Raw genomic sequence first — 9880 nt, 5'->3', positions numbered from 1 at the left:
TGGACACATAAATAAAGTATGATATTATTTATACATTTTTAGGACACATACCTTAGTATGATATTATTTATACATTTTTAGGACACATACTGTAGTATGACATTATTTATACATTTTTAGGACACATACTATAGTATGCAATTATTTTTACATTTTTTAGGACACATACTATAGTATGATATTATTTATAAATTTTGAGGACACATACTATAGTATGATATTATTTTTACATTTTTTGGACACATACTAAAGCATGATATTATTTATACATTTTTAGGACACATACCTTAGTATGATATTATTTATACATTTTTAGGACACATACCTTAGTATGATATTATTTATACATTTTTAGGACACATAGTATAGTATGCAATTTTTTAAACATTTTTTAGGACACATACTATAGTATGATATTATTTATACATTTTTAGGACACATACTATAATATGATATTATTTATACATTTTTAGGACACATACCTTAGTATGATATTATTTATACATTTTTAGGACACATACTATAATATGATATTATTTATACATTTTTAGGACACATACTATAATATGATATTATTTTTACATTTTTTGGACACATACTAAAGTATGATATTATTTATACATTTTTAGGACACATACTGTAGTATGATATTATTTATACATTTTTAGGAGACATACTATAATATGATATTATTTATACATTTTTAGGACACATACTATAGTATGATATTATTTTTACATTTTTTGGACACATACTAAAGTATGATATTATTTATACATTTTAGGACACATACCTTAGTATGATATTATTTATACATTTTTAGGACACATACTGTAGTATGATATTATTTATACATTTTTAGGACACATACTATAATATGATATTATTTATACATTTTTAGGACACATACCTTAGTATGATATTATTTATACATTTTTAGGACACATACTGTAGTATGACATTATTTATACATTTTTAGGACACATACTATAGTATGCAATTATTTTTACATTTTTTAGGACACATACTATAGTATGATATTATTTATAAATTTTGAGGACACATACTATAGTATGATATTATTTTTACATTTTTTGGACACATACTAAAGTATGATATTATTTATACATTTTTAGGACACATACTATAGTATGATATTATTTATACATTTTTAGGACACATACTAAAGTATGATATTATTTATACATTTTTAGGACACATACTATAATATGATATTATTTATACATTTTTAGGACACATACTATAGTATGCAATTATTTATACATTTTTAGGACACATACTGTAGTATGATATTATTTATCCATTTTTAGGACACATATTATAATATGATATTATTTATACATTTTTAGGACACATACTGTAGTATGATATTATTTTTCCCTTTTTTGACACATACTAAAGTATGATATTATTAATACATTTTTAGGACACATACCTTAGTATGATATTATTTATACATTTTTAGGACACATACTATAATATGATATTATTTATACATTTTTAGGACACATACCTTAGTATGATATTATTTATACATTTTTAGGACACATACTATAATATGATATTATTTATACATTTTAGGACACATACTGTAGTATGAAATTATTTATACATTTTTAGGACACATACTATAATATGATATTATTTATACATTTTTAGGACACATACTATAGTATGATATTATTTTTACATTTTTTGGACACATACTAAAGTATGATATTATTTATACATTTTTAGGACACATACCTTAGTATGATATTATTTATACATTTATAGGACACATACCTTAGTATGATATTATTTATACATTTTTAGGACACATACTATAATATGATATTATTTATACATTTTTAGGACACATACTATAGTATGATATTATTTTTACATTTTTTGGACCCATACTAAAGTATGATATTATTTATACATTTTTAGGACACATACCTTAGTATGATATTATTTATACATTTTTAGGACACATACTGAAGTATGACATTATTTATACATTTTTAGGACACATACTATAGTATGCAATTATTTTTACATTTTTTAGGACACATACTATAGTATGATATTATTTTTACATTTTTTGGACACATACTAAAGTATGATATTATTTATACATTTTTAGGACACATACCTTAGTATGATATTATTTATACATTTTTAGGACACATACTATAATATGATATTATTTATACATTCTTAGGACACATACCTTAGTATGATATTATTTATACATTTTTAGGACACATACTATAATATGATATTATTTATAAATTTTTAGGACGCATACTATAATATGATATTATTTATACATTTTTAGGACACATACTGTAGTATGATATTATTTATACATTTTTAGGACACATACTATAATATGATATTATTTATACATTTTTAGGACACATACTATAGTATGATATTATTTTTACATTTTTTGGACACATACTAAAGTATGATATTATTTATACATTTTTAGGACACATACCTTAGTATGATATTATTTATACATTTTTAGGACACATACTGTAGTATGACATTATTTATACATTTTTAGGACACATACTATAGTATGCAATTATTTTTACATTTTTTAGGACACATACTATAGTATGATATTATTTATACATTTTTAGGACACATACCTTAGTATGATATTATTTATACATTTTTAGGACACATACCTTAGTATGATATTATTTATACATTTTTAGGACAAATACCTTAGTATGATATTATTTATACATTTTTAGGACACATACTATAGTATGCAATTATTTTTACATTTTTTAGGACACATACTATAGTATGATATTATTTATACATTTTTAGGACACATACCTTAGTATGATATTATTTATACATTTTTAGGACACATACCTTAGTATGATATTATTTTTACATTTTGTGGACACATAATAAAGTATGATATTATTTATACATTTTTAGGACACATACCTTAGTATGATATTATTTATACATTTTTAGGACACGTACTGTAGTATGACATTATTTATACATTTTTAGGACACATACTATAGTATGCAATTATTTTTACATTTTTTAGGACACATACTATAGTATGATATTATTTATACATTTTTAGGACACATACCTTAGTATGATATTATTTATAAATTTTTAGGACACATACCTTAGTATGATATTATTTATACATTTTTAGGACACATACCTTAGTATGATATTATTTATACATTTTTAGGACACATACTATAATATGATATTATTTATACATTTTTAGGACACATACTATAGTATGATATTATTTTTACATTTTTTGGACACATACTAAAGTATTGTATTATTTATACATTTTTAGGACACATACTATAGTATGCAATTATTTATACATTTTTAGGACACATACTATAGTATGCAATTATTTTTACATTTTTTAGGACACATACTATAGTATGATATTATTTTTACATTTTTTGGACACATACTAAAGCATGATATTATTTATACATTTTTAGGACACATACCTTAGTATGATATTATTTATACATTTTTAGGACACATACTATAATATGATATTATTTATAAATTTTTAGGACACATACTATAATATGATATTATTTATACATTTTTAGGACACATACTGTAGTATGATATTATTTATACATTTTTAGGACACATACTATAATATGATATTATTTATACATTTTTAGGACACATACTATAGTATGATATTATTTTTACATTTTTTGGACACATACCTTAGTATGATATTATTTATACATTTTTAGGACACATACCTTAGTATGATATTATTTATACATTTTTAGGACACATACTGTAGTATGACATTATTTATACATTTTTAGGACACATACTATAGTATGCAATTATTTTTACATTTTTTAGGACACATACTATAGTATGATATTATTTATACATTTTTAGGACACATACCTTAGTATGATATTATTTATACATTTTTAGGACACATACCTTAGTATGATATTATTTATACATTTTTAGGACAAATACCTTAGTATGATATTATTTATACATTTTTAGGACACATACTATAATATGATATTATTTATACATTTTTAGGACACATACTATAGTATGATATTATTTTTACATTTTGTGGACACATACTAAAGTATGATATTATTTATACATTTTTAGGACACATACCTTAGTATGATATTATTTATACATTTTTAGGACACATACTGTAGTATGACATTATTTATACATTTTTAGGACACATACTATAGTATGCAATTATTTTTACATTTTTTAGGACACATACTATAGTATGATATTATTTATACATTTTTAGGACACATACCTTAGTATGATATTATTTATAAATTTTTAGGACACATACCTTAGTATGATATTATTTATACATTTTTAGGACACATACCTTAGTATGATATTATTTATACATTTTTAGGACACATACTATAATATGATATTATTTATACATTTTTAGGACACATACTATAGTATGATATTATTTTTACATTTTTTGGACACATACTAAAGTATTGTATTATTTATACATTTTTAGGACACATACCTTAGTATGATATTATTTATACATTTTTAGGACACATACTGTAGTATGACATTATTTATACATTTTTAGGACACATACTATAGTATGCAATTATTTTTACATTTTTTAGGACACATACTATAGTATGATATTTTTTTTACATTTTTTGGACACATACTAAAGCATGATATTATTTATACATTTTTAGGACACATACCTTAGTATGATATTATTTATACATTTTTAGGACACATACTATAATATGATATTATTTATACATTTTTAGGACACATACTATAATATGATATTATTTATACATTTTTAGGACACATACTGTAGTATGATATTATTTATACATTTTTAGGACACATACTATAATATGGTATTATTTATACATTTTTAGGACACATACTATAGTATGATATTATTTTTACATTTTTTGGACACATACTAAAGTATGATATTATTTATACATTTTTAGGACACATACCTTAGTATGATATTATTTATACATTTTTAGGACACATACTGTAGTATGACATTATTTATACATTTTTAGGACACATACTATAGTATGCAATTATTTTTACATTTTTTAGGACACATACTATAGTATGATATTATTTATACATTTTTAGGACACATACCTTAGTATGATATTATTTATACATTTTTAGGACACATACCTTAGTATGATATTATTTATACATTTTTAGGACAAATACCTTAGTATGATATTATTTATACATTTTTAGGACACATACTATAATACGATATTAATTATACATTTTTAGGACACATACTATAGTATGATATTATTTTTACATTTTGTGGACACATACTAAAGTATGATATTATTTATACATTTTTAGGACACATACCTTAGTATGATATTATTTATACATTTTTAGGACACATACTGTAGTATGACATTATTTATACATTTTTAGGACACATACTATAGTATGCAATTATTTTTACATTTTTTAGGACACATACTATAGTATGATATTATTTATACATTTTTAGGACACATACCTTAGTATGATATTATTTATAAATTTTTAGGACACATACCTTAGTATGATATTATTTATACATTTTTAGGACACATACCTTAGTATGATATTATTTATACATTTTTAGGACACATACTATAATATGATATTATTTATACATTTTTAGGACACATACTATAGTATGATATTATTTTTACATTTTTTGGACACATACTAAAGTATTGTATTATTTATACATTTTTAGGACACATACCTTAGTATGATATTATTTATACATTTTTAGGACACATACTGTAGTATGACATTATTTATACATTTTTAGGACACATACTATAGTATGCAATTATTTTTACATTTTTTAGGACACATACTATAGTATGATATTTTTTTACATTTTTTGGACACATACTAAAGCATGATATTATTTACACATTTTTAGGACACATACCTTAGTATGATATTATTTATACATTTTTAGGACACATACTATAATATGATATTATTTATACATTTTTAGGACACATACTATAATATGATATTATTTATACATTTTAGGACACATACTGTAGTATGATATTATTTATACATTTTTAGGACACATACTATAATATGATATTATTTATACATTTTTAGGACACATACTATAGTATGATATTATTTTTACATTTTTTGGACACATACTAAAGTATGATATTATTTATACATTTTTAGGACACATACCTTAGTATGATGTTATGTATACATTTTTAGGACACATACTGTAGTATGACATTATTTATACATTTTTAGGACACATACTATAGTATGCAATTATTTTTACATTTTTTAGGACACATACTATAGTATGATATTATTTATACATTTTTAGGACACATACCTTAGTATGATATTATTTATACATTTTTAGGACACATACCTTAGTATGATATTATTTTTACATTTTGTGGACACATACTAAAGTATGATATTATTTATACATTTTTAGGACACATACCTTAGTATGATATTATTTATACATTTTTAGGACACATACTGTAGTATGACATTATTTATACATTTTTAGGACACATACTATAGTATGCAATTATTTTTACATTTTTTAGGACACATACTATAGTATGATAATATTTATACATTTTTAGGACACATACCTTAGTATGATATTATTTATAAATTTTTAGGACACATACCTTAGTATGATATTATTTATACATTTTTAGGACACATACCTTAGTATGATATTATTTATACATTTTTAGGACACATACTATATAATATGATATTATTTATAAATTTTTAGGACACATACTATAGTATGATATTATTTTTACATTTTTTGGACACATACTAAAGTATTGTATTATTTATACATTTTTAGGACACATACCTTAGTATGATATTATTTATACATTTTTAGGACACATACTGTAGTATGACATTATTTATACATTTTTAGGACACATACTATAGTATGCAATTATTTTTACATTTTTTAGGACACATACTATAGTATGATATTATTTTTACATTTTTTGGACACATACTAAAGCATGATATTATTTATACATTTTTAGGACACATACCTTAGTATGATATTATTTATACATTTTTAGGACACATACTATAATATGATATTATTTATACATTTTTAGGACACATACTATAATATGATATTATTTATACATTTTTAGGACACATACTGTAGTATGATATTATTTATACATTTTTAGGACACATACTATAATATGATATTATTTATACATTTTTAGGACACATACTATAGTATGATATTATTTTTACATTTTTTGGACACATACTAAAGTATGATATTATTTATACATTTTTAGGACACATACCTTAGTATGATATTATTTATACATTTTTAGGACACATACTGTAGTATGACATTATTTATACATTTTTAGGACACATACTATAGTATGCAATTATTTTCACATTTTTTAGGACAAATACTATAGTATGACATTATTTATACATTTTTAGGACACATATCTTAGTATGATATTATTTATACATTTTTAGGACACATACCTTAGTATGATATTATTTATACATTTTTAGGACACATACCTTAGTATGATATTATTTATACATTTTAGGACACATACTAAAGTATGATATTATTTATACATTTTTAGGACACATACTGTAGTATGATATTATTTATACATTTTTAGGACACATACTATAATATGATATTATTTATACATTTTTAGGACACATACTATAGTATATTATTTTTACATTTTTTGGACACATACTAATGTATGATATTATTTATACATTTTTAGGACACATACCGTAGTATGATATTATTTATACATTTTTAGAACACATAGTATAGTATGCAATTTTTTTTAACATTTTTTAGGACACAAACTATAGTATGATATTATGTATACATTTTTAGGACACATACCTTAGTATGATATTATTTATACATTTTTAGGACACATACTATAATATGATATTATTTATACATTTTTAGGACACATACTATAGTATGCAATTATTTATACATTTTTAGGACACATACTGTAGTATGATATTATTTATACATTTTTAGGACACATACTATAATATGATATTATTTATACATTTTTAGGACACATACTATAGAATGATATTATTTTTACATTTTTTGGACACATACTAAAGTATGATATTATTTATACATTTTTAGGACACATACCTTAGTATGATATTATTTATACATTTTTAGGACACATACTATAATATGATATTATTTATACATTTTTAGGACACATACCTTAGTATGATATTATTTATACATTTTTAGGACACATACTATAATATGATATTATTTATACATTTTTAGGACACATACTGTAGTATGATATTATTTATACATTTTTAGGACACATACTATAATATGATATTATTTATACATTTTTAGGACACATACTATAGTATGATATTATTTATACATTTTTAGGACACATACCTTAGTATGATATTATTTATACATTTTTAGGACACATACCTTAGTATGATATTATTTATACATTTTTAGGACACATACCTTAGTATGATATTATTTATACATTTTTAGGACACATACTACAATATGATATTATTTATACATTTTTAGGACACATACTGTAGTATGACATTATTTATACATTTTTAGGACACATACTATAATATGATATTATTTATACATTTTTAGGACACATACTATAGTATGATATTATTTATACATTTTTAGGACACATACCTTAGTATGATATTATTTATACATTTTTAGGACACATACTATAATATGATATTATTTATACATTTTAGGACACATACTGTAGTATGAAATTATTTATACATTTTTAGGACACATACTATAATATGATATTATTTATACATTTTTAGGACACATACTATAGTATGATATTATTTTTACATTTTTTGGACACATACTAAAGTATGATATTATTTATACATTTTTAGGACACATACCTTAGTATGATATTATTTATACATTTATAGGACACATACCTTAGTATGATATTATTTATACATTTTTAGGACACATACTATAATATGATATTATTTATACATTTTTAGGACACATACTATAGTATGATATTATTTTTACATTTTTTGGACCCATACTAAAGTATGATATTATTTATACATTTTTAGGACACATACCTTAGTATGATATTATTTATACATTTTTAGGACACATACTGAAGTATGACATTATTTATACATTTTTAGGACACATACTATAGTATGCAATTATTTTTACATTTTTTAGGACACATACTATAGTATGATATTATTTTTACATTTTTTGGACACATACTAAAGTATGATATTATTTATACATTTTTAGGACACATACCTTAGTATGATATTATTTATACATTTTTAGGACACATACTATAATATGATATTATTTATACATTCTTAGGACACATACCTTAGTATGATATTATTTATACATTTTTAGGACACATACTATAATATGATATTATTTATAAATTTTTAGGACGCATACTATAATATGATATTATTTATACATTTTTAGGACACATACTGTAGTATGATATTATTTATACATTTTTAGGACACATACTATAATATGATATTATTTATACATTTTTAGGACACATACTATAGTATGATATTATTTTTACATTTTTTGGACACATACTAAAGTATGATATTATTTATACATTTTTAGGACACATACCTTAGTATGATATTATTTATACATTTTTAGGACACATACTGTAGTATGACATTATTTATACATTTT

The sequence above is a fragment of the Nothobranchius furzeri genome, chromosome 19, assembly GCF_043380555.1.
Source record: "Nothobranchius furzeri strain GRZ-AD chromosome 19, NfurGRZ-RIMD1, whole genome shotgun sequence".
Lineage (NCBI taxonomy): Eukaryota > Metazoa > Chordata > Actinopteri > Cyprinodontiformes > Nothobranchiidae > Nothobranchius > Nothobranchius furzeri.
Note: the sequence above shows the minus strand (reverse complement) of the source record.